This window comes from Pseudophryne corroboree, chromosome 3, assembly GCF_028390025.1.
Source record: "Pseudophryne corroboree isolate aPseCor3 chromosome 3, aPseCor3.hap2, whole genome shotgun sequence".
In the NCBI taxonomy this organism is placed as follows: domain Eukaryota; kingdom Metazoa; phylum Chordata; class Amphibia; order Anura; family Myobatrachidae; genus Pseudophryne; species Pseudophryne corroboree.
In genome coordinates this window covers 623,216,448-623,243,033 of record NC_086446.1, presented here as the reverse complement: position 1 = coordinate 623,243,033, position 26,586 = coordinate 623,216,448, and the positions used below count along the sequence as shown (strand labels likewise).

Sequence of the window (26,586 nt, the reverse complement as noted above, 5' to 3'; positions counted from 1 at the left end):
TACTAACTAACCTCTTGCTTCTTGTACAGAAGGGTGTGCATGTGTGTTCTTCTCACCTGATTAGGGCTATCTATGTTGCTCCTGCCTTAAGCTTTGGGAAAACAACTGATTTGTCTGAGCCAGGAGGCGGGGATATATGGATGGGCCCGTTGTACGCTCGGAGGCCGAAAAGCTTTGACCGATTGGTGCAAATCCGCTGTCGCTTCATCATATCCCAATGTTATCCTTTGGATCCTGTGGACTTAGGAGAAGTACCATTTTCAACGGTAAGTTCTTACCAAAACATATATATTTTCACTTAACTCCCGCATGTGTACTGATCCTTTGGGAATATTTACTATGCAAGTATAATACTATCAGTGTGTGGACGTTATATAATTAAAATTTCCTACAAAGATATATGAGGATAATGGTGGCAACATCGTGTGTTTTATATTACACATTTGTGTTGTCAGACTCTAAAGTTGCCTTTGCACCATTGGGGTTTTTTCTTTTGGGCTCCTACAGAGACAAGCCAAGGCTCCTACAACTCCAGATCCAATTTGCCAGTTTAACAAGCAAGAGTAACCTTCACCAGGCCCAGCAGGACATCACAAGGGAATATCAACATGGCCAGCCCTGCATTCAGCGAGGTTCCTGCAGCAACACCGCAGACTGCTCACGCCATGTCCAACACAAAGAATCTGCCAGCACTTCCATCAGGACCGATGATCCTTCTTCACACAAAGGAATGTTGAGAGTATCAATAATAAGTGCAATGTTAATTTACAGTAATATTGATGCAATAGTTGTCCAGGATGTTAGCAATTCTGTTGTGAGGGTCTAGTAATTAGGCAGCAGTACAGGTTAGCATGTAGGACAGTAGTTAATTGGAGTCAGAAGAGGATGAAGCCTGTAAGGTGCTAAAAAGCAGCTTAAGTTAGTAAGGGCAAATAGTAAGAAGAAAAAAGCAAGCATCCAAGGGTAGATGCAGTTAGAAACCAGATGGGACAGATACAGAAAAATAAAGCAGGGGTTTCTTCTGGGAAGGGGTAACAGTAGGCTGTGACCTGGGGTCAGTGGCAGGGTACTTGCCAAAGCAAACCATGAAGGAGATTGGGAACAGTGCTTTTGTGGACATTTGCTCATTAACAGAGGCTAAAGGATAAATAGGGTTAAGGGATAAAGAAAGAGCTATGCAAAGGGTGGTGGGCAGTTAGAGGCCTATAAAACTATAGAAAACTGGCTGAGCAAGATGTTCACCTACTCAGGCTGTTATATGGAGACCTACACAGAGGTGGGAAAGAGCGTGTTAAAATATACAGATTTCATTTATTGAGTGTACAAGGAATATGATGGATCTGTATGACGCAAGTATGACTATGCATTTACAAAGGCTGGCATTTCTGGCCAAACTCAAAAGGGAGCAGGCTTTCCAGGGCCAAGGCTAACACTATACTGTCTGGCATTTAATTTTTCTCCAAGTTAAAGAGAAGAAGGGGACAAGACCAAAGCCTTTGTGGTGCACAGAATCATGAAAGGTTGGGCCAAATCAGAGGTGAAGAAGCCGGACAATAGGGATCCAGTGACCATAAAAAAAAGGGATGCATCCACATTAACCAAGTTTCAGTTCATGGCAGTCTTTAGGAGATGTATAGGGAGGTTAGGATGGGACGTGCATAAATTCACTATCCATTCTTTTAGGATAGGGGCAGCAACATCAACAGCCATTGACGACCAGTGGAAGATATAAAAGCATTAGGGAGGTGGAGGTATGATAGCTATGATGCTTATATCAGTCCCATAAGTTTAACAGAGAGGTTTGGTTTGGTTCCGCACAGGAAAGTTATTATAACAATGAACATGGGTTTGTACAAAACTTGTAGAAAACTGTTAGACTAACCAACAATACTGAGCATAGAGATCCTTTAAAAAGGTACCTGATAATTATTATAGGTTGGTGGTGCTCCCAGAGTCAGTAATAAATTGAATAGGAAAGTTGGGGCACACTTTGAAATTTGTTAATTTATTAAAACGTAACTTTTAATTTAGTTGCGCATAAAAAAGGGGATAGGTTTGATACAGAAAAATGTTCAAATACACAAGATATACATATATTGGTAACAATCTTCACAGAAAATGTGTTCAAATGTATAAAGTATATAAATAAATAAAGTAGTTGATAAATTCCACACAGGGAAAGAAGAATCTGATTCAAAATTAATTAACAAAAATCAGGATAAGCCTGATAACAAATTAGGAGCACCTATGGTGAAAAATATATGGAAAACAAATATAAGCCTGGTTGATCAAGATAAAGGGCACAAATAGATGAAAATGAAATGAAATCACAATTGTAGTGACAATAGGTTATTAGAAATCTATTTGCCTAATTGATCAAGATAGAGGGCACAGGTAAGTATAATTATAAATATAATTCACAATTGAAATGATAAATAACTGATGGTAATCCCCTGGTCGAAGCTATCTTTGCTACCGAGAAGATCCTTGTAAGAATTTGATTCCAAACGACATTCATAAGAAAACAAAACCAAGATTGCCAAAATAGTGGTGATCTAAGGTTATTAGGGAGTAGCCAAGAAATAGGTACAGACTTAGAAAATTCGGAAGTTGCTCTAACACTTCTGCTGTTTGTGATCAGAGGTTAAATCTTTACTGCACCTGATATTCCCAAGTGGTCACCCAGCTGGGTACTAATCAGGCTTATCAACGCTTAGCTTCCAAGATCGGATGAGATTAGGCGTTTCCGCTGAAATATGGCAGTAATTGAAACACTATGACACAAATGAGAGAGTGTAATAGAGGATGAGCAACAAGAGTACTTCTGCTGTCCAGTTAATAGCGCAGATTCTCTGTTACTACAGGCATTGCAGAGAGTGGTCTTGCATCTGGATGAGAGGGTACAGAATTATAGGTGAGATAGGTAGAGGATAGGGAGGGGACCCCACCTTCTGCTGTCCACTGTCTTATATGTTATAGCGGACAGTGGATGAGAGAGGTAGGTTAGGCTCACCTATTGAAAGTAAAGATTTGAAGACAATATGATGTACTCAAAAAAGTCGATTTATAACAGGCTACTTTGCTAAGCCAAAGGACCAGTATAGAGAAAATTACGAGAAAAAGAACCTAAATTAGGTTACATAATAATAGTTATGAAATAACTAGGTAGCGGAATAGCCATTGATATAGTGCTGATAAGAAACATGCACAAATTACAAATAAGTAGGCTTAGAAACAAATTATACGAAATACTGCTATGCACGTAAAAATGTTAGGAGACATAAGCATTTTATATGGAAAAGAAAAAAGTGGTCTATGGCAATCTAAGAGAAATCTAAATATCACTTTAGCAGACAAAGAAAGAAATATATATAATAATAATGAAATAATTGGTAGTAATGCAGAGAGTCCCAGTGGACACATACAATACCAGGGGATACCAGGGAGTGATCTGAACTACAAAAGGTTCAGCATCACTGAGCACAGACGGCCGTTTCACCAGGGTAGCTTGTTCATAAGTGACAGCTCAGCAGCTAACTGAATATCCAAATATCTCCTCCTTCCCTCCTTCCCACAGGATGCAATGGAGGGATGTTGTGCAAACCTACATTTATTGGGCCACAAGCAGGGCTGCCTCCAGGCCTTATGGGAGGCATGGCATGTCTGGTCTAAACCGGGAAGGTATTCTGGTTTGGGAAAAAGGAAATGAGGTAGTATGAGCTGAAAAGGGCTTTATTAATCTCTGAAGAGTTTGTGGGTTAGATGAACATGATAGCACTGCACTTAGGGGGCAGTGACCTGGGCAAAGTGAAGTCCCTTGACGTACTTAGGGTCATACATGAAGACTTATTATGGATTATAGGGTGCAGTAGTATTGTGCGAGTTATCTGGTCCAACATCGTCCCCAAGATGATATGCTTCGGAGCCTGGCGAGAGGCGGGCATGAAGTGAGCCCAGAAGAAAGTAAATGTAGCATTGAAAAGTTGGTCTCCACTATAGAAGTAGCATCCTGCAGTATGGGGACATCACTGGCAATAAAGAGGACATGTACAGAGGGAACAGGGTGCATCTGTCAGATGTCGGCATTGATCAATTTAACAACACACTACATGAAGCACTAGAGGGTGTTGTGGCATGGAAGTTTGCAGGGTGGGAGCTTCAGTATTTGGGTGGCAGAAATAAGCAGTGCTCAAGGCATAGGAAATGGAGGGAGCCAGCCAAGGTTTGCAGATTCAACCCCGGTGAATGGCTGCATGCCTCCAGCTTTAGATAGTTGGGCCCATGGGTTGTGTGATAGGTGAGCGGGATATGTGCAAGGGGGCAGGTTCCCTAGGGGGCATAGCTGCAGTGCCTACTGGGCAGGCAGGGCATGCCCCAGAACATAGTTGAGTGGATAATGTAAACTATCCTTGCCAAATGCTTATTTTGGTGCCCTGCAATGAATTTTAATTGCGTTTAAATCAAATAAAGCTGTGACCAGATTGATATCCCAAAACGTTGCCTCTGAGTCTACTCAATGGGTTAATACCAGGTACAGTATAGTGGGATGCAGGCAGATCGTGCCTCTCCCTTTTATAGAAACCAGCAGCAAGGCAGGCTGAACCAGTCACACTATGGGGGTCATTCCGAGTTGATCATAGCCGTGCAAAATTTTGCAGGGCCACGATCATGTCCATAGACATGCGGGGGAACGCCCAGCACAGGGCCCCGCATGTCAGTGCCCCCCCCCCCCCCGCGCAGAAGTGCAAAAGCATCGCACAGCGGCGATGCTTTTGCACTTTAGGAGTAGCTCCCAGCCAGCGCAGCTTTAGCATGCTGGCCGGGAGCCACCCGTCGCTCCCCGGACCGCAACGGCTGCGTGTAACATCACGCAGCCGCTGCGGCCTGCTCCCTGCACGGCCCGGCCACGCCTGCATTGGCCGGCCCGTGCACCCATAACGGCGGCCAAACGCCACCGTACTGCCCCCTCCCACCCAGCGACCGCCTCTGCCTGTCAATCAGGCAGAGGCGATCGCAGGGAAGCAACGGCCTTCGGCCGTCCGGCATGCACCGGTGCACTGTGGCGCCGGCACATGCTCAATTCTGACCCGATCGCTGTGCTGCGATAAACTTCAGCGAGCGTTCGGGTCGGAATGACCCCCTATGTTATGGGGAACCACAATATAGGGTCACTCTGCCATAGTAAGAACCAGTACCAGCTCATCTTGTATCACCTCTTCCACCCACTCTTTCAAAATTCAAAATACAGATTTAAAAATTGAAGTTTGCAAACATATTATTATGTGTATGTTCTTAGAACATTTATATGTCAAATGCAAATTAAGGACCATTCTGTTTATAAAAATACTGAGAACGTACTATAGTAAAATAAAATAAAAACATTTTCTAAAGTCATAAATTGTCAGCTTCAAAATTAAACAAAATAAGGGAGGCTGACATTCCATTTCCCAGCTAAGATAGTTATAAATGAAAGATGTGCGGTTGGCACTTTTAGTGTTTTGTGTTATGGTTTTGGTTCTAATTCCCCACTCGTGTTTTGGTTTTGGCTTGGTTTTGCCAAAACCACCCTTTCGGGTTTTGGTTTTGGATCTTAATGATTTTGGGAAAAAACATAAAAACAGCTAAAATCACAGAATTTGGGGGTAATTTTGCTCCTAAGGTATTATTAACCTCAATAACATTCATTTCCACTAATTTCCAGTCTATTCTGAACACCTCACAATATTGTTTTTAGGCCTAAAAGTTGCACCGAGGTGGCTGTATGACCAAGATAAGCGACACAAGTGTGCGGCACAAACACCTGGCCCATCTAGGAGTGGCACTGCAGTGTCAGACAGGATGGCACTTTTCAAAAACTAGGCCCCAAACAGCACCTCATGCAAAGATGTAGAAGAGGTGCAATGAGGTAGCTGTATGACTAAGCGAAGCGACACAAACAATTCCCACTGGAATTATACGTTCATATCACTGGAATTAAATGGCAAAATGCAAAATCACTGGAATTATACGTCCAAATCACTGGAATTATACATCCAAATCACTGGAATTAAATGGCAAAATCACTGGAATTAAATGGCAAAATCACTGGAATTATACTGCAAAATCACTGGAATAAGACGTGCAGCTGGCACATTTCGTGTTTTGTGTTTTGGTTCTAATTCCACTTTCATGTTTTGGTTTTGGCTTGGTTTTGCCAAAACCACCCTTTCGTGTTCTGGTTTTGGTTTTGGACCTGGATGATTTTTGAAAAAAAAAAAAACCCCCAGCTAAAATCACAGAATTTGGGGGTAATTTTGCTCCAACAGTATTATTAACCTCAATAACATTCATTTCCACTCATTTCTAGTCTATTCTGAACACCTCACACCTCACAATATTGTTTTTAGGCCTAAAAGTTGCACCGAGGTGGCTGTATGACCAAGCTAAGCGATACAAGTGTGTGGCACAAACACCTGGCCCATCTAGGAGTGGCACTGCAGTTGCAGACAAGATGGCACTTTTCAAAAACCAGTCCCCAAAACAGCACCTCATGCAAAGAAGAAATAGAGGTGCACCGAGGCTGCTGTACGACTAAGCCAAGCGACACAAGTGGGTGGGACAAACACCTTGCCCATCTCGGAGTGGCACTGCAGTGTCAGACAGGATGGCACTTTTCAAAAACTATGCCCCAAACAGCACCTCATGCAAAGATGTCGAAGAGGTGCAATGAGGTATCTGTATGACTAAGCCAAGCGACACAAACAATTGCCACTGGAATTTTACGTCCAAATCACTGGAATTATATGTCCAAATCACTGGAATTAAGTGGCAAAATCACCGGAATTCAATGGAAAAATCACTGAAATTATACTGCAAAATTACTGGAATTATACGTCCAAATCACTTGAATTATACGTCCAAATCACTGGAATTATACTGCAAAATCACTGGAATTAAATAGCAAAATCACTGGAATTAAATGGCAAATTTACTGGAATTATACGTCCAAATCACTGGTATTAAATGGCAAAATCACTGGAATTCAATGGCAAAATCACTGAAATTATACTGCAAAATTACTGGAATTATACGTCCAAATCACTGGAATTATACGTCCAAATCACTGGAATTATACTGCAAAATCACTGGAATTAAATGGCAAAATCACTGGAATTAAATGGCAAAATTACTGGAATTATACGTCCAAATCACTGGAATTAAATGGCAAAATCACTGGAATTTTGCTGCAAAATCACTGTAATAATACTACAAAATCACTGGAATTATATGTCCAAATCACTGGAATTATAGGTCCATATCAATGGAATTAAACGGCAAAATCACTGGAATTAAATGGCAAATTCACTGGAATTATACGTCCAAATCACTGGAATTAAATGGCAAAATCTCGGTATTGCCTGCCTAGTGAAGTGGAATCTAGATGGGATTTGCTACCAGGGACACAATACCTCCATCAATTGTCTAAATCCCACTACACTAATGGCAGATACTGGACGCACGTCTAACACCAACATAAGTGTCAAGGCCTCAGTTATGAGGTCTTCCATCGTCATGTGAAGCTGAACCACTAGTCATGAATATAGGCCAGGGCCTCAGCCGTTCCTTGCCACTCCATGTCGTAAATGGCATATTGGCAAGTTTACGTTTCTCCTCAGACCATTTAATTTCTTTTTCTGGGTCTTTTTACTGAACTTTGGCTTTTTGGATTTTACATGCCCTCTACTATCACATTGGGCATCAGCCTTGGCAGAAGACGTTGATGGCATTTCGTCTATGTCATGGCTAGTGGCAGCAGCTTCAGCACTAGGAGGAAGTGGTTCTTGATCTTTCCCTGTTTTATCCTACAAATTTTTGTTCTCCATTCTTATTTTGGAGTTATATAACACAATATGTGTCACAGGAATGACTGATGGCTGATGGCCAGGATACTACCACTGGTCTGATGCAGCACAACATAGCAACACTTTGAGGGACTTGTTGTTGTTGTTATTATTATTATACAGCAGCAGTGGACATATAGCAGCAGCGAATACCACTGTGACTGCCTGGTCACTGGAATGACTGATGGCCAGGACACTACCACTGATCTAAAGCAGCACAACACAGCAACACTGTAAGGGACTTATTAAACAGCAGCACTGGACATATGGCAGCAGATGACACCACCACTGTGAATGGTCACTGGACTGACTGATGCCCAGGACACTACCACTTGTCTGTTGCAGGACAATACAGCACCACTGTAAGGGACTTATTATATAGCAGCACTGGACATATGGCAGCAAAGGACACCACCACTGTGACTGATGCAGCACAACACACCACCACTGAACTGATGCAGCACAACACAGCACCACTGGACAGCACTGGACATATGACAGCAGAGGACACAAGCACTGTGACTGGACAGATTCAGTACACGCCAAGGACAGTGAGGACACTGAGAGAACGGAGATACATCCTCTCTCTACACTCTCCAATGCCAGAGTGAAAATGGCGGGGACGCGCGGCTCCTTATATGGAATCCAAACCCCACGAGAATCCGACAGCGGGATGATGACGTTTTGCCTCGTTCTGGTTTCCCAGTCAGGCGGGAAAACCCGAGCCTGGCTCGGAACCAGACTTCAATGGTGAAGTTCGGTACGGTTCTGTTCTCTGAGAACCGAACCCGCTCATCCCTATTATAAATGTAAACAAATGTAATCAAAGTCAGAAAGGAAATAAGGCCTTATTCAGACTTGCTGCGATGGCAAAATTTGCGACCAACTCTGAATAACCCCTGTAATCCCATTTATATGTTTTCATATAATTTATAGCTCTCAAATAGAAGGTCAGTTGTATATTAGGATTGGTGTTCTACAGCTATATAAAAATCAATATATTTGTAAACACTATTTAAGACAAAGTAAATAATTGATGACTTTGCTTCTAGCTGTTATTTTGCAGCTGCAGAGGTGTTCTCACTGGGAAACGTTTAGAAAAAAACAAACATTTGAAATATTGTTTTATTTTGTTGCTGAAATAAAAGAATGTCTACTAACCATAATATTTTGTGGTTAGTTATTTGTACAATAACTTATTATTTTTCATATTCTTTTAAAGTTAAAGTAATGCCCACAAATCCGGAGCTGGAACTTAAACTACATGTGGGTATTAAATAAACCTGGTTCGGTTAAGATCAGAAAGGCAGACCTGCCTTATCCCTCCGACACAATAACCATACACAGATCAGGATCCAACTCCATTGTATTATTATATGTTAAAGGTGACAGTGACAGAATAAGTAACAATTAGATTTAGAACTCTTTGTTGGAATGCACAACAGAAGGAAACCTTGAAATAGGCTGGCATTGTCTCAGCATAACACAGTCTTATATAACCAGCAATAACAAATAAGCAGGTGAATTGCGGGAACAGGTAAGCAAGCTGGTGCTATCTTTATTCAACACAGTCTCATATAACCAGCAATAACAATCAAGCAGGTGAGTTGCGGAAACAGGTAAGCAAGCTGGCGTTGTCCTTAAATTGCACAGTTTCCTATAACCAGCAATAACGACTAGGCAGGTGAATTGCAGGAACAGCTAAGCAAGCTGGCGTTATCCTTAAGTAGCACAGACTCGTATAACCAGCAATAACAATAGGCTGGTGAGTTGTGGGAACAGGTAAGCAAGCTGGCGTTGTCATTATAATAGCACAGTCAATCATAAGCCCGCCTTGGAAGTAAATAAGCACACAGTTATAAGAGCTTTAACAGACACTGCTGGGCGGAGCTTGCATTACACAGTCAATAATAACCCGCCTTTGTAGTAATGAGCACATAGGTATAATAGCTTCAACAGGCACTACTGGGTGGAGCTTGCATAACACAGTCAATAATAAGCCCACCTTTGAAGTAAGAAGCACACAGGTATAATAGCTTTAACAGCCACTGCTGGGCAGAGCTTGCATAAAACAGTCATTAATAAACCCGCCTTTGTAATAGTTAACACACATGTATATCAGCTTTATCAGGCACGGCTGGGCGGAGCTTGCATAAAACAGTCAATAATAAATCCACCTTTGTAATAGTAAGCACACAGGTATAATAACTTTAACAGGCTCCGCTGGGCGGAGCTTGCAAAACACAGTCAATAATGAGCCCACCTTTGTAATAGTAATATGCAAACAAGTGCAAAAAGCGGGCTAACAACCTTTCAATATGCTTTGCCCGCAGCATTCACCAAGAGACCTAACCACCATCACATACACTAAGCATTAAACTTTTTATGTACATCACTTTCATCACATACTTCCCAACTTCCTTAATTGGCCCTGTGGGGCACAATTCACTGCAGGGAGCCTACCCCTATACAATTCTTCAGAGCAGGGCACAATAGATAATGGGAAGCCTTCCCTCCTATTTCACTAACATAAGGAGAGTAGGGGCACAGACTAATAAGGGAAGCCTACCTCCTTTTTAAACATGTTCCCCAATTGCAGAGTGGTGCAGCGGAATGGATAAAGCCGCGGCAAAGCTACTGAGGGGGGCCCACCCCCATCATTAATTAGTAGGGCACTAGGAAATAAGGGGAGCCTACCCCCTTTTTTAACAAGGTGTTCCTCAATAGCAGAGTCTTTGGAGCAGAAGAGTTAACTTAAGGCAGAGTTCTGGCAGCGTAAGGGTTGCAGTGATATTACCCCAGGTGCGGCGCTTCTGCAACCTCCAATCCGACCACTGGTGTCTTCGGCGCCACCCGGGATGCAAAGCACCGCGGCGGAGATGCACCCTTGAACAGCCATTTCCCTTGCTGCAAGCTCTGGTACGCGCAGTCCTCCCGGCGTTGGTTCGTGGCGTCCTTCCGCCAGGGATCCTCCTCTCTGCGCCATCCTCCCGCCGCCGGTCTGCGCCATCTTCTCTTCTTCCAGCCAGGGGTCCTCGCTCCTAGGAGAGGGGGTGTCCTCTGCGGTACCTGTGCTCCCTGTCACGGGGCGTGCACCTTTTCTCCCACTGGATGGCACCTGGCTGGGCTTCTTTAGATCTCCTCTGTTCCTCTGGCCACCCACCTTCTCCACGCAGTCCCCGCCGTTCCTCTTCAGACAGTCCTGCAGTCATCAAGGTGGGCAGGCACAGTAGTGGGCAGCTCCTCTGGTCAGCACTGGTCCTCTTGCCACAGCGCTGATCTTCACTACCGATCCAGTCTCTGGTTCTCAGCATCCACCGGCACGGCACTCCAGTGGGGCACTCCCCATCTTTGGAGGGTGGCTTGTCTCCCTGAGGCTGCGCAGCAGGCGGTACATTCTCCATCGCTTACGATCCCGGTGGTGGCTTGGCTGGGCAGCCGGCAGACTCCAACAGCGACTCGAACTTCTGGCGCCCGACAGCTACATGTGAACACCTCATCACAGGTAACTTACCCATTCCCCGGGGCTCTCCTGCCAGCGCTGGGGACCTGTTTTTAAGGGTCTCTCACTCTCTTGACCTCCCCCGTGCTGCACTGTCACTGGCTTCCGGGGCCCCAGCAACAGACCGCAGGTGCCCCAGGTGCCTTCTGCCCTGCAACCTTGGGGGCCCAATAAACAGGGGACAAACTTCCCGGGCTTGGCTGTTGCTGGCCAGGGGGGAATAGTTCTAACTTTTATGGTGCCAAATCATCCCTGCCAGAGCTGACGGGGTCAGATAAAGTTCAACAAGAGCCCTGCCACAGGGCTCTATAGGGACAGTACTGCAGTTTTCTATAATAATAAAAAAAAAAAAAAAAAACCAGGCTGTCCCTAATTTTGTAATACTCCGGGGTATTATATTAACTTACAATGTAGTTTGAGGAATAATAATTATGGGTAACATTTACTAAGCAGTGATAAGAGCGTAGAAGTGAGCCAGTGGAGAAGTTGCCCATGGCAACCTATCAGCACTAAAGTAACATCTATAATTTGCATACTATAAAATTACACAGAGCTACTGATTGGTTGATGGGGCAACTTATCCACTGGCTCACTTTTACGCTCTTATCACTTCTTTGTACATGTCCCCCTATGTTTTTGTATTTTTCTTTTTAAATATTAGATTTTATTTCTGAATCAATAAGAGAGTAAATATAAATCTCCACAATTAATCGCCACAGGTATCAAGCAGTGGAGAAGTTGTCCATAGCAATCAATCATCATCGAGGTAGCATTTATCAATTCCATTCTATAAAATGATAGGTAGATGGTGAATGGTTGCTATGGGCAATGGGCCTAATTCATGTTGTACGCAAAGGCTGATGTTCACGCAATCGAGTGATTATCAGCAGACTGCGCAGGTGCAGTGATCACTCTGAGCGTGGGTCAAGGTGCCTATGTGATGCAGCTTGCACTGCGATTTTTATCTTACAGTGACTGACAGGAAGGGACTGTTCGGGGGAGTTAATAGCGTGTGGTGGCCAAAATGCAGGACTGTCACTGACGTTTCAGGGAGCGTGTATCTGCCTTCAGCTGTGATCATGTACATAGGGTATCATGGCTCTTGCGTTACTACTAGCGAGGCCAGTCTGCGTAGCCATAGGATTACCCTAGCATCCTAGATGTCTCTTTATTGTGTGTAAGCTGTGTATGTGTATGCAGTTGTGAATGAGTTTGCGATTGGGCGTCTATCAACCTTTCTGGGTGACAGCTTCACTTGCTAACATTAGCAAGCCTTAAAAATCGCAATTGCAAATGCAATTGTGTACAAACATGAATTAGACCCAATGTCTCCATCAGTCCACATCTCCACTTTTATCACCAGTGGTGGCTCTGGAGTCAGTCACACCCTTTGTGGCCAATACCCACGCCTTCATTGAGTGTGTCTGAAAAAGGGTGTGGCCTTGTTAGAAGGGGCATGGTCTCATGGGAAGTCACTCCTTTATATCACTCCAGGGGCATGCCCAGCTGCCCCGGAGATTGTGGACCGCCTCCTGAGACTAGTGTCTGCACTGCCGGCTACTCGTCAGTAGCAGAAGACAGATGCTGCAGAATAATGTCACACTGCAGCTTCTGGCTCCCGGTCACAGTTGATGAGCCAGCATTTTGGTCTCATCCCCTGGAAGCTAGTGTTACATAAAATAAAACAAACAAGAAAGCAGAATTAATACTTAAGTCTATGAATTTTCTTATAAAGATTTGCAATGAGGTCACGCTGCTTGTAGACCTCACCTTCACCATTCCAGTTGTACGATGGTGCATTTGTAGCTTAACTCCTGGCATACTGTATGTGCATCTTTGTGGCCCTGCAGTTCACATGTTTGACAGTTATGTTGGTATATATAATGCTGCCACATTGAGATCTCTGTTGAATGTTTCATTGAGAAACTGGAGCTCCTTACTATTGAAGCTTATTGCCCTTGCTCCTACGGTGGCGTAACTTCATCCCAATTGCCCGGAGTCAAGATAAATATTTGTACTCCCTCCAATGCCGACTCTTGGACTTTGTAAAACAAATTTAAACCTGACTTACAGTTTACATTAACTACAGTAGCAGTTATTGGTTATACTGTATATTTGGTAATCGAACCCATGATCTCAGCACTGTGAGGCAGTAATGTTAATCACTACACCAGTGGAGTATCTATAATCGGTGCAGTGTGTGCACTGACTGGGCTTCTGTGTGTGGCTGTGTGCATAGCTGCTGCTGGGCGTGGTGGTTGACAGTGAAACAAACTCTGGTTAGCCAATCAGCAAAAGCACATAGGACAGGGGGTGGGCTGGTTGTCAGCTATTGTGAATTTAGCAGTGAGTGACAATGTCAGTAACTCACTGCATTAGATAGATAGATAGATAGATAGATAGATAGATAGATAGATAGATAGATAGATAGATAGATAGATAGATAGATAGATACAGTGCCGTAACTAGGTATGTGCGCTGTGTGCCTTGCACACATCGCAACATGACCTGGGGTGCAATCAGCCAGCCGCACAATCTACTGGTAAGTAACTGTTCCTCCTCCCCCCGCCCCAAAGCCGGAGCTATCAGTACTGCTGCGAGTAATGCCCGCCCCTCGCCAGCACAGAGCCGCAATGATCTCCGCCTCCTCTCTCAGCCAAGCCGGAGCTTACAGTGCAGCAGCGTGTGAAGCTGCAATCAATGTCCGTCCGACATCCCCCTCCTCCTGCCCCCATCCTGTGCAATATACAACTCCCCCCCCCCCGCCCCCATCCTGTGCAATGTACAACTCCCCCCCCCCCCCCCCTGCCCCTATCCTGGGCAATGTACAACTAATGAAATGCAGACAAACCATGAAAATGTTAGCAAGGTATTTACTCAGTCAGTTGGTGCTTTTACAGTCTTCAGGAAAGCATGGCAGTGTCATCTATACAGACCGCCTCTTCTGTGTGTCAGAGGAGCGGAACCTTGTCTCTCCCGGAACTAATGTTGTTTTGTGCTCCATAGCAACCAAGTACGTCTGCCCTGCACACACAGAGGTGTCAAACACAGCTTGCTGATGTGAAAGCCGTAGAGGTTGAGTGAGTAGTAAATGTGTGTGTGTGGTATGACAGGTCTCAGTGCAGCCTGCGGGTCATCATCATGGAGTGACCATGTCCCTGCTGCTGTGTCCCAGCCTCACAGGAGGGTGTCATACCATCTCTCCCTGTGCAGAAGTTATGGGCAGGGGATTTATACAATGTCAGTCTATATGCAAAGTGTAAAGGTGACCCATTATTATATGCATGAAGAGACAAGATCCCACCCTCCCCAAATTAGGAATTGCAGGTATCTGTAATCTGACAGGACAGTATTTGAAACATTTACAGAGACCTGTCATGCACAGACTCTTGGCTCTTTCTTGTCCTCCACTGGCATTCTTGTAAATGCACTTAAAAAATTTTTTTTTAATGTTTATGGCATAATATAATTGTTTTATACTGTGTATGCAACTTGGAGTTGTTTAATAACTAATTATGGTAAAATACTGTTTGCAGGGCTGTGAGTTGAAACATATAATGTATCGAAATTACAATTTCTTGACTATGTAACCTTTGTTGCCTATAGGCATAATACAATGCGTGGTTACACTGAGCTGCGCGACCCCCGATCCTCCCCACCCGCAGGCGCTAACAGCTGCGCTGGGAGACTCCCTTGTGCAGAGTGATGATCTGTGCTGCAGTGCCCGTGGGCCATGGCGATTGAGATCCGCCTTCTCCTCCAGCTCCTGTGCCCGTGGCAGTTGAGATCCGCCTTCTCCCCTGACTCCTGCAGTGACAGGCTGAAGGGACTTATAGCTGAGGAGCCGCTCAGTTCAGGACAAAAGGTACTATCAACATAAACAAGCAGCACAGCATGGAAGAGGGGGGTAGGTGGGCAGGCACAGGGGCAAATGCAGGATATTTCAGGGGGGAGGGTGGGTTAAATATACACCATAATGTGTCAGAGGGGATTCTACCTGCTGTAATGTGTGGCAGAGGTTCTACCTGGTGTAATGTGTGTAAGTGGCACTACTGTTTGAGGTAATTTGAATAATGGAGTCTACTGCGCAACATAATATGAATTGGTATTATTTTGCGGTCATGTCCCTTCCCCGTGAAGCCACCCCCTATATTTTTGGCACACACCTACGACGCGCATTGGCCCTATTTTGAATGCTGAGAGGGGGGGGGGCGCCGATGCTGTTTCTTGCACACAGTGCTAAAATGTCTAGTTATGGTACTGGATAGATAGATAGATAGATAGATAGATAGATAGATAGATAGATAATTAGATAGATCGAGATTGGCCTACTGTGGGCTACAGCAGGGTGTGTGAACAATGCGCAGGGTGTGAGTAGTGATCCTGAGGGTGTATATATTATATACAGACATTAACTAAGTTATTGGACCCAGGTCACTTTATGCTTCGCCCCCACTTTGCTCCATCCTATCCTCTACTCTGATATATCCTGCATTGTGCTGTCCACTCCCTCCCCAACTCTTTTTTGCATTGTGCTGCCTGCCCCCTCCCCATCTCTATGTCCTGAATTGTGCAGCCCCCCCACCGACATGTTCTGCATTGTGCTGTCCGCCCCCTCCCGAATCCCCATCTGTATATCTTACATTGTGCTGTCATGTGTGTGCTCCACAAACCCTGACTAATTGGCACTGCCAGATCCTGCATACTACCATCCCTGACATCCTTGCATTGCCAGGCCTCACTGATATATCACCTCTAGGTATTGTCCATTAGTTTGAAAATGGAGGCATGTAGCTGCAGTTTAAGGGGAGGAAAGAGGCCAGGGATCTCTGTGGTTGCACAGAGATATCCTGGCCTCTGCGATAGGTGCCGTAAGCCGCCCAGTGGTGTGTCAATGTTCCGATCCTGCATCCTAGGACACAGGTAAGATCATTACTGCAGCAGGTGATGTCTGCGTGTAATAGATGCCTCCTGCTGTATCACCATACAGCGCTATCACTGCTGCTTCCAAGGAAGTGATATCTAATCCAACCACCGTGAAAGACCCCCCCTATATTCATTCTCTACCACCCACATCAGTGAGACAGGGGTAGATTGCTATTATTGCGGGGACCCTGAGGGACATTCGCTGTCCCCGCACCCCTACTATCCAAGGTGCTGCTTCCTGTTATTATTTAGCATTTTGAAAGTAAATTCACATTCACGCATGAGACAGGGCTGTAATCTGTGCATAAATCATATATTAGACTTTAATATATTTCTTTTTTACATGAGGCAGTATATTTCAGGGGGAAGTATATTGAGTGGCAATAGCACCTACAATCTCAATGAAACTAGTTGTCAAAAGTAGGCAAGTATGCTGTGGTCCTGGTGCCAGCTCCCACGCCACGTTACTTGGTACTGTGGGAGGAGAAGGAGTGGATCACCCTTACGGCACACTGGTTAGTGACACTCATCCGTCAAATGGCAGGTACCAGAGTGGTCACGCTGGTAGGTAATGGGGAATGGAAAACTTGCCCATTCCACCATACGTAAAACCATATGTGTGTGTGTGTGTGTGTGTGTGTGTGTGTGTGTGTGTGTGTGTGTGTAAACTGTAAGTCTCCAACAAGATAAACATAATAAAAAGATGGTTTATCATTTAAGAAGTTTATTAGTGTGTTATATGCTTAGGTAGTCAGTTTATTTAAGATACAAAAAGGAGGAGATCTAGTCCCCATTGGTATGCCAATCCCACTCTCCTGGCGCTGGTATTAAATGAAGAATATAAATAATAATGAAAATATATAAATAGAAATAAAAATAAAAATAGACAGCAGCGTATGTTTTGAGACTTGGTTAGGGTCTCTAGCATGAACAAAATTAAAAAAATCTATAAAACATTGCGCTATATGTATAAAAATAAAATCTGTATATATATATATATATATATATATATTTTATTTTTTTTAAAAGGTAGAAAATGGCTGTGGATTCATCAGGAATAAGGTCGGGAAACTATCTACATACAATAAAATACCATTTATTTCAGACTAAATAATCCACAAACTGTGAAAATGGAATATAGAGATAAAACATGTATATAAGCATCAAATTGTTAATATAACATCAAACACAGGTTTGAATTGCATAACATTCCAGAGGTAATCCCTGGTAAACGTACCAATACGTATTATAACAGTTCTCTGGATATATTGCAATAATAATTAAATAGATACTTAAGTGTCCTTTTCAGAGACAGTGTGCAACAACTGTTGCAGTTTCTTTTGCGCGATCCACACAAATAATACTGCTGGCTTTAAATGCCGGCGTCATGGCTGTAATTGGTAGTTCAAAGTAAAACTGAAGATGTTATAATTTAATTACCGCCTGTGGCTCCCATAGATATGAAGTATTCGTCCCTCCTCTCCCGGTGGTGAGGCTATCACTGCCCCGGGTGTGATATACCGTGTGTCCGTGAACAGAAAGAGGTCGGGAAACTCACCGATTCCTCCCGCTAGGATGTTACTGCCGTCTCTCCTCTTCCGGTGGTGAGGCTGTCACCGCCCCGGGTGATGTAAATCGGATATTCGTATGTGCTAGCCGCAGGCTCCCGCTGCCAGTGTCATGTATCGTGATGATGTTCAGCTGGCAAACTGACAGACGAGTGGACAACTGGCCAGTGGCAATGAGAGAACGATGCTGTTAGCAATGGTGCGGCAGCGGGGTCTCGGTGAGTGATCTCTGGAGCAAGTTAGTCCCGTAAAAGTGGATCAATGCACTGCTAATTATCCGGTATAGCGTCAACGCATTTCGTCCCAGAATGCCTTGGGACACTCTCAAGTCAGTTTATTTAAACAAAAAATAGAAACATCGGTAAACATTGGTTAACTTCGGTCTCAGAATACCAATGTTTATGTCTAAACAATGTTTTGTAACCAATGTTGAAAAACATCATTTAACCAATGTTTTCTTTCAATGTCCCATTCCTACTGCTGAGCACAAAAGCTATCATGATATATGTAAACCCTGCACGCTGCTCCAAGGTGGGTGAGCCCCTCTCTGGCTTGTGGCCTCGTGCTTTTTTGTTGCTCCGTGTAGCATCCTCCGGTGTAGCCAGGGGACCCACCGCCCGTGACTATGCATGGTCAGTAGCCAGCTCAGGGATGGTGTGGCAGCAGCTGGCTGTGTGGGTCTGAGCCGCAGCAGAGGAGGATAGGTCAGAGGAGCAGCAGCAGGGACACGGCTTGCCTGTGCATGCAGTATCCTGGGTGACAGGCCCCCCGTTAGCCCACTGCTGCTGCTGAAACTTCATCCGTCCGTGCGCGCAGTGCTCCCTTCCCACACCACGCCCCCTCACAGGACAGTGTTGTCACCGGCACCGGACCCCAGGTGCTGCGCGGTAGACTTGCAGTTGACGGCAGCTAGAGTCACTGGTCCCAGCAGCAGGAAGGAGACAATGGAGTACAGGTTCCCTCTTCAGGGTTGGACCATGGCAGCAACTGACTCCATTGTCTCCAGCAGTTCCGCCCCTGGCTTCCTACTGAATAAAGCATTTCAACAATTATAACAATGATTGTTTGTGTTGTGAGACAAGTGCCGCCCATGTCACTGTGAACACACTGATGTGCCATGAGTTATCAACTAAGGGCCTAATTCAGCATGAGTTGTAGTTGTGCGAAAAGTCGTATAACTACAACTCATTTCTCTAGCATGCGGGGGACAGCCCGGCACAGGGTAAGGCCGCCCCGCATGCCGGGTCCTTTCCCACTGAAATGCGATCACTATACAGCAATGCACTCACATCTTAAGGGTTGTCCCCTGCCTCCGTAGCCTAGCTGCGAAGGCAGTCGCCAGGCAGTCATGTTTCGGTTTTCAGCGGCTGAGTGACTGCCCCGCAAACTGGCCACCGCAGGTGTGATAACTCGCCTTTGCGGGGTTAATGGCTGGTCTCTAGGACCCTACTAATATCCTGCAGATGGTCCTTATGGCCCAATTCAGGAAAACACAGAGACTGTTGGGGCAGGGCTTTTGAAGTGTTGGCAGTGCAGCAAGGAACATTGAGGTAACAGGTGTGCTGGAGTGACACTGTAAGCCCAGCTACAGGGATATGTTGCATAGGAGATGCTTGGCAGATCAGTGCTGCAGAGGGGATGCTGATGGAGCAGTGACCCAATTAATTTTGTGGTCAACCGCAGACTGCAAAGTTCCCATCGTAGGCTATAATGGAGGACCGCACTCCTCCATTCTAGCCGCTGCGCTGAGCCTGATTGATAGGCAAGGAGCACACAGGCATCAGGAGAGCGCCATGACGTGGCACTCCCTGATTGGCTGGCGGGACCTTCACTGACAGAAGTCACGTGGGGTCCCGGGAGTCGGGTAAAGGGGTTCCATGTGTAAACATGGAACCCCTTTAGTAGCGTGGATCGGGTTTTCGGTTTATTATTTTAAATAAATCCCTGGATTACGTCAAGAAAGAAGAGGACAGATCTACACTGGATTGGTTGTAAGTATAATTTTATTTTTCGAGGTACCCCGTGGATGCTACTGGACAAGTGGACGTGAATCGCAGCGTGTGATGTAGGTAAGTATGTGAGTGTGTAAGTGTGTGTAATTAAAATTTTCAAACGGTGTGTGACTACTGTTTTGTTTTGTGGTATTTTTTTTGTACAGGTACCAGCGGGCCCGTTCTTTCCCCGCATGTTGGTACTTGTGGTTCTCCAAGTACAAGCTTGTGGGGGAGGCTTGTACTTTGTAGTTCTCCTACAAAAAACAATATTCTTTATATTTACACAAAGGCTACCAGCCTCCCATCCACCACCCACGGATGGGGGGGGGGCAGCCTCGGGCTTCACCCCTGGCCCTTGGGTGGCTGGAGGGGGGACCCCTTGATTTAAGGGGTCCCCACTCCTCCAGGGTACCCCGGCCAGGGGTGTCAAGTAGGGGCGGGGGGGGGGGGGTAATGCCATGGCCGCAGGGACCAGTATAAAAGTGTCCCCCGGCTGTGGCATTATCTCTCTGGCTAGTGGAGCCCGGTGCTGGTTGAAAAAATACGGGGGGCCCCTACATCTTTTGTCCCCCATATATTTTGAACCAGGAGTGGATGCAGATCCTGGTGATGGTTGTTTAAATATGGGGGGACCCTACGCAATTTTTCCCCTGTATTTTTACAACAAGGACCGGCTCAAAGAGCCCGAGGCTGGTTATGCTTAGGAGGGGGGATCCCACGCAATTTTTTTCCCTATTTTTAACACTTTCACACCCCTTCCCACAGATAAGCATGCACGGATCTCACTGATCCGTGCATGCCTATCAGAATACGCATCCAAAAGCAGGTCTATTTTAAAACTGCTTTTTTTTACGAGTTCGAACATTTACCGGCAGTGTCTGGCTATTGCCGGCAGTGATTGTGAATACGAATTCTCAGTAAATTATAAAATAACAGGTGTGTTTCACTGATGGTGTATTCATTCGTATTTGTGAACTCTGCCGTTAAAACAAATACGAATGCCCTCATCACTGCCGAGATGTGTGTTTAGCAAATTCCTTAAGTGACTCTTTGAAAAAAAAAAAAAACTCGGCCAAAATCGGGACCTTAGTAAATATACCCCAATGAGTCTTTGATTTTTTAAACTTATGTTGGTAGTTATGTGCAATAGTATCTTTGCTGTGGAAATAAATTCAGCTGCTTAGGAGTATTTATGTCAATTATATAGATTGTACTGCTTTTAAACACTGGCCGAGTGTAATATGATCTCCTATATAATAGCCCTGTGACTCTGTGCCTGGGCCTCTAACGCTGGGTGGAGTCACAGTTGTGGGCGGAGTCACAGAGCCCACCCACCACATGTGCAGCAATTTTCTGTGCAGCGTCTTAGCTCCTGCTGCCTGTCCATCTCACCCCTCCATCATCAGCAACTCCGACTCCCGCGGCACCGGGAGAACAACAACAACTGCTGCCGCCACCATACACATTTATGAGGGATGGGTGGCGAAGAAGAAGGCTTTCATAGCCCTCCGTGCGCCGTGTACAGAGACCCGGCGCCTTCTCCGCACACGTGATGTTACAACGCTGCCTCTCACCATCACCAGAGGCTCGGACTTCACACCACAGGGCCTGGGCTTCCGCCCGAAAGCCCTGAGATGTGGTATGACACGGACAGAGTGGGTGATATCTGGATGCTGCACCAATTTCACAGCCGAGAGTGCACCACTGTGAGTGTCAGGTGCGAGCTGGGGGCCAGGAGAGAGCCCTGCCACCCCAGTGATATGTGTCGGGTCACGCTGTCACCACTTCCACCACTGGTCACATCAACCAGGCCCACCCATACTTTCCCTGTATACCCGGGTACAGGAGCAGACTCAGCTCACTGCCCTATCTAGGCAGTGCAGTATCACTTCCTCTTCTCTGTTCCCTAGGTCTCCACTTCTAGTGTCCACCCCCTCCACTACTTTCCATGCTCTCTTCATCAGCTTCCTCACTGGGAACCCTCCCTAACGCCCTGTGTCTCTGTATCCCCTCCCTACCGCCCGTGTCTCTGTATCTCCTCCCTACCGCCCCGCATCTCTGTATCCCCTCCCTACCGCCCCGCCTCTCTGTATCCCCTCCCTACTGCACTGCGTTTCTGTATCCTCTCCGTACCATCCCACGTCTCTGTATCCCCTCCCTACCGCCCTGCGTCTCTGTATCCCCTCCCTGCTTCCCTGCATCTCTGTTTCCACTCCCTGCTGCCCCACGTCTCTGTATCCCCTCCCTGCCGCCCCACGTCTCTGTATCCCTTCCCTGCCGCACTGCATCTCTGTATCCCCTCCCTGCCACCCCGCATCTCTGTATCCCCTCCCTTTTGCCCCGCATCTCTGTATCCCCTCCCTGCCACCCTGCATCTCTGTATCCCCTCCCTGCCGCCCCGCGTCTCTGTATCCCCTCCCTGCCATCCCACGTCTCTGTATCCCCTCCCTACCGCCCCGCGTCGCTGTATCCCATCCCTACCGCCCCGCTTCTCTGTATCCCCTCCCTACCGCCCCGCGTCTCTGTATCCCCTCCCTGCCATCCCGCGTTTTCTGTATCCCCTCCCTGCCACCCGTGCCCTCTGTATCCCCTCCCTACCACCCCGCATCTCTGTATCCCATCCCTACCGCCCCGCTTCTCTGTATCCCCTCCATAGGCCCTGTGTCTCTGTATCCCCTCCCTACCGCCCGTGTCTCTGTATCTCCTCCCTACCGCCCCGCCTCTCTGTATCCCCTCCCTACTGCACTGCGTCTCTGTATCCTCTCCGTACCATCCCACGTTTCTGTATCCCCTCCCTACCGCCCTGCGTCTCTGTATCCCCTCCCTGCTTCCCTGCATCTCTGTTTCCACTCCCTGCTGCCCCACGTCTCTGTATCCCCTCCCTGCCGCCCCACGTCTCTGTATCCCCTCCCTGCCGCCCCACGTCTCTGTATCCCTTCCCTGCCGCACTGCATCTCTGTATCCCCTCCCTGCCACCCCGCATCTCTGTATCCCCTCCCTTTTGCCCCGCATCTCTGTATCCCCTCCCTTTTGCCCTGCATCTCTGTATCCCCTCCCTGCCGCCCCGCGTCTCTGTATCCCCTCCCTGCCATCCCACGTCTCTGTATCCCCTCCCTACCGCCCCGCGTCGCTGTATCCCATCCCTACCGCCCCGCTTCTCTGTATCCCCTCCCTACCGCCCCGCGTCTCTGTATCCCCTCCCTGCCATCCCGCGTTTTCTGTATCCCCTCCCTGCCACCCGTGCCCTCTGTATCCCCTCCCTACCGCCCCGCGTCTCTGTATCCCATCCCTACCGCCCCGCTTCTCTGTATCCCCTCCCTACCGCCCCGAGTCTCTGTATCCCCTCCCTGCCGCCCCCGCGTCTCTGTATCCCCTCCCTACTTTCCTGCATCTCTGTGTCCCCTCCCTACCGCCCTGCATCTCTGTATCCCCTCCCTGCCGCCCCGCGTCTCTGTATGCCCTCCCTACTTCCCTGCATCTCTGTATCCCCTCCATACCGCCCCGTGTCTCTGTATCCCCACCCTCCCGCCCCGCATCTCTGTATCCCCTCCATACCGCCCTGCGTCTCTGTATCCCCACCCTCCCGCCCCGCATCTCTGTATCCCCTCCATACCGCCTTGCGTCTCTGTATCCCATCCGTACCAACCTGCGTCTCTCTGTCCCCTCCCTACTTCCTTGTATCCCCTCCCTGCCCCCCGCATCTCTGTATCCCCTCTCTGCCGCCCCGCGTCTCTGTATCCCTTTCCTGCCGCCCCGCCTCTCTGTATCCCCTTCCTACCACCCTGCATCTCTGCATCCCCTCCCTGCATCTCTGTATCCCCTCCCTACCGCCCTGCGTCTCTGTATCCCCTCCCCACCACCTTGCATCTCTGTATCCCCTCCCTACCACCCTGCGGCTCTGTGGGAGTCATTCCGAGTTGATCGCACGAAGCAACTTTTTGCTGCTCCTGCGATCAACTTGACTGTGTTGTTAATATACTCACCTCGGCACAGCAGCGCTGTACTTTTTTTTCCGTGTGTTTCAATTAAAAGGCATGGTTTCATCTTGTGAGTGTCTGCCTCTTTAAAAAAAATGTCTACTTTAGGCCGGCATCCCGCACGGCTGCTGAACTGAGGCATCATTATATTCGGCCCAAATTGTTAATGTGCAGCTACCCCACACATGATTGGGAACACAAGCCAAAGACCTACTTAAGTGCCCTGTCCTGCATGACTTTAAACCCAGCACACAGAGACTGTGACCTATTTACAATTAGAGACATTTTATTAGTAACTACAGTATCCAGCTCAGCTCCAACTGACAAGAGTCAACATGATACCTTTAACCAGGGCTGCCATCAGAAATTGTGTGTTGCCTGGGACTGACAAAATAGACAGCCCCCCCCTCCCTTAAATAAATTATATATATATATATATATATATATATAAAAAATAAAATTAAATATATATTAAAAATAATACTATGCACATAAGGAGCAACACCATATAATGTCCCTTGCACCATATTAAGTCCCCAGAGTAATGCCCCTTGCACCATATTATACCCTCACAGCTATGCCCCTGTCACCACATTATGCCCCACACAGTAATGCCCCTCAAACCGTGTTATGGGTCAGATGTATTAACCTGGAGAAGGCATAAGAAAGTGATAAACCAGTGATAAGTGCAAGGTGATAAACTCACCAGCCAATCAGCTCCAATATGTAAATTAACAGTTAGGAGCTGATTGGCTGGTGCATTTATCACCTTGCACTTTTCACTGGTTTATCACTGCCTTATGCTGTCTCCAGGTTAATACATCAGCCCCATAGGCCCCCACATTATTGCTGCCAGTACCTGCTCATTGTCAGGGGTTCTGCTCATTGTCAGGGGTTCTACTCATCAGGGGATTTCCCCACCTGGCCGCTGTTGCGGATCCAGCCTCTGTTCACGTCTGCTTCTTTTGAAAACGTCCCTCTCAAAATGGCTGCCGCCTCAGAGAAGACAGTTATTAAAGATATTAAAGGAGGCTCCTCTAGTATCTTTAATAATTGTCTCCTCTGATGCAGCGGTCATTTTGGGAGGGTCATTTTCAATAGAGGGTGGTGGAGTGCGGACGAACAGGGAGAGACAGAGGCAGGCAGTTGGCGGCTGGCAGAGGGCAGTATGAGCAGCTGGGGCCCTTCCTTCTCTGTCAGAGAGGTTGTGCCCAGGACAGCTGGGCCCCAGTACCCAGAGCCGGCCATAGGCATAGGCAAACTAGGCAATTGCCTAGGGCATTTGATATGCCTAGGGGCATCAGCAGCTTCTGCTGATTAAAATGATATGCAGCATGCCTATATTCTGTATGTAGCATTTCATATGCAGATACAGCCACAGTCTCACACAGTATATAGGCATGCTGCCTATCAGCAGAAGCTGCTTGTGCATCCTAGCCACATAGCAATGCAAATAAGATGCATTTTCATTAAAAAAGGTGCCCGATGTTAGCATTGATGCAAGATTTGTGAGGACACATCTGTATCCAAGCAGAGGCAGAGGTCACAGTGTAAGTGGAAGTGTGAGTGCTGTGTGCATGTGAGTGGGTTGGTTGTGCAGTAGTGTTCGGAATATGTGTAAGGAGCATTATGGTTGTCATGTAAAAATGCATTAATAATGTGCAACATATGTGTAAAGGGCCACTATGTGTGTCATTATGTGCATAAGGGCATTAATAATGTGCGGCATATTTGTAACAGGGTACTACTGTATGTGTGTCATTATGTGTATAGGGGCACTAATAATGTGCAGCAAATGTGTAGAGGGCACTATGTGTGTCATTATGTGTATAAGGGCATTAACAATGTGCGACATATGTGTAAGGGACATTATGTGTAAAAGGGCATTAATAAAGGTTGTCATAATGTGTAAGGTGCATTATGTTTATAAGGACATTAATGTGTCTCATATGTGTAAGGGGCATTACTGTGTGGAATTGTGTATAAATGCATTACTAATGTGTGGCATTATGTGTATAAGGTGCTCTACTATGTGGTGTTGCATATAGAAAGGGCACTACTGTGTCATCTAATGTGAATAAAGAGCAATAAGGTGTGGTGTAATGGGAATAAGGAGCAATTCAGTGTGATGTAATGTGAATAAGGGGCTCTACTGTGAGGAGTAACGTTTATAAGGTAAAGTGATACTACTGTGGGATGTAATATGAATTATGGACACTATCGCAAGATAAAATGTGAATAAAGTTGCAGCACTGTGTGGCGTAATTGGAATTGGGGTTACTATTGTGTGGCCATGCCCCTTCCCAGCAAGAAGATGCCCCTTTTTGGGCTGTGCGTCAAATGTGCAAACTGTTCCTATTTAAAATATAGGGGGTACAAGGACTGCTATGGGTGAGGGGTGATGGTGCTGGGAAAGAGGTGCAAGGTCAGAGGCAGAACCAGCGGTTGTGCTAGGGGGCACCAGCCAAAATCTTGCCTAGGGCCTCATATTGGTTAGGGCCGGCTCTGTCAGTACCCCCCTGATGGCAGCCCTGCCTATAACTACCTTATTACAAATGATGGAACAAGTGCAAGCCCAGGACTCTATTTTATTTATAACATAAAATAGGAGTGTGGCCGGAGAGACTAACCTGCCACACGTGTAATGGCTGCCGCAGCACTGAAGGGGTTAACCCCTAGTGCCCGGCGCCATTAGGAGGACAATGGGCGCTTGGCGCCACTTTTAAACTGTGCACTGGC

General features: G+C 46.5%; 1 pseudogene; it reads right to left on the bottom strand.

Moving 5' to 3' along the window:
- Positions 1–2,649: 2,649 nt before the first annotated feature.
- LOC134888334 (5S ribosomal RNA) lies at positions 2,650–2,768 on the bottom strand (annotated as a pseudogene).
- Positions 2,769–26,586: the final 23,818 nt, after the last annotated feature.